The sequence below is a fragment of the Triticum aestivum genome, chromosome 2B (assembly GCF_018294505.1).
Source record: "Triticum aestivum cultivar Chinese Spring chromosome 2B, IWGSC CS RefSeq v2.1, whole genome shotgun sequence".
In the NCBI taxonomy this organism is placed as follows: Eukaryota; Viridiplantae; Streptophyta; class Magnoliopsida; order Poales; family Poaceae; genus Triticum; species Triticum aestivum.
Window position 1 is genome coordinate 33,612,043 of NC_057798.1, and position 4,782 is coordinate 33,616,824.

Sequence of the window (4,782 nt, forward strand, 5' to 3'; positions counted from 1 at the left end):
TTTTTTACAAAACTGAAAAGGTGATACAAAGGGGGGGAGGGGTAGAGTTTGAACCTTTAGTCTCGGCTTGAGACACGAACCGGGACTAAAGGGCATCGCACACCCTTTAGCCCCAGTTCGTGTCTCAAACCGGGACTAAAGGTCTCATTTGAACCGGGACTAATGCCTTCCCGATGCCTTAGCCGCTCGAACCGGGACTAATGCTCACATTAGTTCCGGTTCGTCATGCAACTGGGACTAATGTGTACATTGAGCTGTGACCAAAGCCATGTTTTCTACTAGTGAAGAGGAATAGGCTTGTGCCAGTCACAGAGAGAGAAGGAGAGAAGAGTAGAAGGCGTGCGTGAGAGGTGACTTGGGAGTTAGTATTTCGTGGCAGTTTTCCAGGGCCCCAACTAGTACTCCCACTGCATTGATTAGTCAGCAGGCTTATACTTTTGGCGGGTCAGCATGCTTATTAGGCTGGCCATAGTGGGGGGTAACATAAGGCTGGTCGTAATGGGAGTATCACAAGCGGTATCATGCATGCCAACTAGATTTTTTAGATGATGTGACACACAATTAAATAAGGAAAGAGAGGGTGTGATATCATATCATGATACTGTATCATATTAAATGTTCTACTAATTTGTGTCATGCATGTCAATTAATAAGGCAACCTAAAATACTAACTTATAATATTATGCATTAGGGAGGTAGTATCATATACTTATTCCCCATTACAACCCGCCTAAGTAGTATCATGCACTTGGGACTCGTAAATATGCTTATGTGACAGACAACTAAAGAAGAAAGAGATGGTTATAGTAACATAGATAGATACCACAACATAATAAATGTTATGCTATTATGTGTCATGCATGGCAATAAATGAGACCATCTATAATACTAATATATGATACTATACACTATGTATGTAGTACCATACACTAGTATCATATGCATGATACTAGTATAGTTCAAAATGTTATGCTATTATGTGTCATGCATGGCAATAAATGAGACCATCTATAATACTAATATATGATACTATACACTATGTATGTAGTACCATACACTAGTATAGTCCACTATGACCAGCCTTAGTACTACTACTGCTTATTAGTATAGTTCAAAATCTGGGGGCCCTCATCGTTTGGGAGCCCTGTGCAGTCGAACACTCTGCACAGTCTCCCAGTACGGGCCTGAATTCAATGTAAGGTTTAGGTGCCGCATTGCGAGGTTATAACTGACGCTGGTAGTGGCGACACGAAGGTGAATCTTTGATTTTGTTTCTTGCTACCAGTATGACACCGATATAGTTATCTCTAATACTCCCTCCATTTCAGTTTACAAGTCCTGCACGTATACCTAGGTTGCCAATTTTATCACCCTAATATAATATATATATATATAACACAAAAATTATATCGTTTGAAAATAGAACATCTGAAGTTTATATTGGTATATTTTTTTGTAATATATGACTTGTATTATGTTGGTCAAATTGACGACCTAGAGGTACGCGCACACCCTATAAACTAAGAGAGAGGGAGTACTGTTGTTTGCTCTTCAAGGGACACGAATTATGTTGCGTTTCGAAATCAGCTAATGGGCATCTCTGAACGGGTCTGCATTTATTTGCATGCCGGTTCAACTTTTCTGTCCTAATATATTTGGGTTCTGCGAACTAATTTAACCAGATACACGTGTTTTTGCGTTAGATCTTCGCTAGTTCAGCAACGGAAATAAACATGCACTCAGTGCGCAGTTGAAATTTTAGGTTGCATGCAATTACTTTGCGCTTCGTGCAAAGGCAAAATAGACTAGGATTAAAGCAAATGATGGAATGTGCAATAATTCTGTAGAAGTTATCCATAGTTTGCAACAGTAGCATATATAGCATATATTACTGATGCATTGAAATCTTGAACCGAAACATCGAGTTCATATGAAAAACTCAGACCAAGCAGGCACACCTGGCGCCTGGTGGCTTTACTCCCAATAAGAATGACCAGACACTGACCACTAAGAGGCACATCAAACTAGAACTTCACCTCAGGATAAAATAAAAGAAGCAGTGCATTCTATGGCCATATGGAATAATTCTTCTCATCATCTCCTTCTAGCATTTCCCAGGCACCATAATCTTCTTGCACTGCAAAGAAAGGAAGTTGACAAATGTTCTCCTGAAAGAGAAATGGGGTAATATGCATGCGGTTTTCTTCATCTTCGTTCCACTCAATCTTCCCAAGAAACTTTCCACCAATGTCATAGTGCAGAACACATCCTGGAAACTCAATCCACATCTCACACTCATTAAGTGTAGCAATCTTACGTACAGTTCTCGCCCTTAAATTGAGCGACGGCAGTCCCTCCAATGCCATCATGTTAATACTGTAAATGAGGGCCCATACCTCATCTTCGTAGTCATGCATAACAAAGATATCAATAATTATGACATCATGACTACTGCACACAGAAAGCGCTCCGTCCAACTCCAACAGTGACATCCAAGGGTACTGTCCGGGAGGATGGGACAACCATCGAAATGTCTCAGCCGCTGTGTTGAATACCATTATGTTGGTCGGTCCATTGCTAATATATTGCTGCTAATAACCAATGAAGGTTGTCGCGGTAGAGGACCAATGTATTTTGAGAACATGTGAGTCCACCCATTACTACTTGTTCCAATGGCGGTTGTTCGATAGGCCTCGGTTTGTAGGCTCCCACTGCAATGATGTAGAAATCAACCGTGAAAGTAAAAATTGTTGGAAATATGAGCAATTTACTGAATGATTTTATTAATAGAAATACTAGATAAAACATGACTAGTATAGCAGTGATAAAACAAGTCATGCGATGTGACAAAGTGAAGGTAAATAACATCTGCATATATGAGCTAGAAAGGATCATCTCTCGAGCAGACAGTAGATCAAGATGCATATATGAGGTAGATCCTAACATGTGTAGGGTAAGCACTAGAAGAAAGAACTGTGGCAGGACCTCTAACAGGAAAAACAAGAACACGTACTTGACAGCAGCTGGAGCAGAGGCACTGGACTTAGGGTCGGTGTCCTCCATGTCATCGAGGAGGTTGTCAACATCGGGGAAGTAGTCGTCGGAGTCCGGGGCGTCCGTGACAAAGAAGTCAGTAGTCGCGCAGAGCGCTCCCCAAAAACCTTATCACCCTTCTCCCATACAGGACTCAAAGAGATGCGGTTTCGGAGGCCTACTGTCCCGACTCGCGGTGCACGCCGCAAGCCGGGATGAGGAAGACAGCAGCAGCGCAGAGATTGGAACCGATGGCGAGAGGAAGGAGAAGTTCTGGTGCGTCTCTCTGAGAGGAGCGACCTCCCTTTTATAGGCGCAAGAGAAGGAGGCGAGAGGGAAGCGACGGAAGGTGAAACAAAGAGATGAAGACGAAGCGAACAGCCAGCAGCCGAAGGGCTGCACCGTTCGCATTCAAACTCCACTATCGAAAAAACTTTTCAGCTTCCGTGTGACCTTTCGTATACCCGTAGTGCGTGGCAAAAATTTAGACATCGGCTCGGCTCATTCCCACAATGCGCGGCACGGCGTGGCGAGGCGGGCGGCGGAGGAGGAGCGCGCGTGGATGTCCCTCTTGTTCTCATGCTCATACAAGTGGGGAAGGAGACTCCCTTATAAAGAGGTCCAACTCCCTCTAAACTAGCAATGTGGGACTAAACTTTAGTTCCACCTCTTGCCTTGCATGAATGGGCTGCGTGGGCCTCTAGGATTCATTAGGAATTCCTGAAATTGCTATTGGGCTAGGCCCAAATAGACAAAAATTCCAGCAAGCCCCCACCAGATCCCGGAGGCACACAAAATTTGCCTTTGGTTCCAAAACACTGTTTTATATACCGGTAATGCAGTGGAGACTGTTAAGCTGACCTTCCACCTAGAACCCTATGCTACACTAGTAAACAACTTGAACAATGGACTGGGCCTTGAAATGCAAGTTTTTCTGCGAATCTAGCTTCACATAAAGCCTTGACCGATACGTGGCTACTGTGGGTCTTCCCCGCGGGTGGAACTTATGCGTCATTGTCACATCCCTAGCTTCTGGCATTGCTCTAGGCTAGCTTCATGTGTGCATCATGTCTATATTTTTGAAACTTGAATTGAGGAATATTGGAAGCCTCAAAACCCTAAATAAAAGAGGGGCAAAAACCCTAGAAATCTCATTCATTGCTCCAAAAGGCTCTTCTTAAATGTTTGATAATTTTTGGTAAGGGTTCTGGTCCCAACCAAAATATTGAACATTTTTAAGGATTTATTTTTGGGACTTTGAATTTAAATCATTAGCTATTTGAATTTGAATTATATTCATATAATTAGAATATAATTTCAAATACCCCTGAAATATTTTATGAGCTTTTGGAAAAGTCCATCTAGCCAAATAAAATTATTCAGAGGAGTTTTTGGCATTGTTTGAATTTGTTTAAAATTCAAAACAGTGGCAAAACGAAATTAAATAAAACAAAACAGAAGAAAAAAATAAAAGAGAGAGAGAGAAGGACTTACCTGGCCTCACCCGTGCAGCCCACCAGAACCGGCCTAGCCGGCCCAGCCCGCCACCGCTACTCCCCCCCCCCTGTCGTCTTCCTCTTGCCAGTGGGAGCAGCTGCGTGCTCGCACGCGCACGGCCGAGGAGGCCACCTCCTCCCTGCCTGGCTGCCTCCTCCTTCCCTGGTCCCTCCCGCGACGCCACGCAGCCCCGACCCCCTCTCACTTCTCCCTCGCTCTCTGGACCTCCCTCCCCCTCGCTCCTCTGTTTCC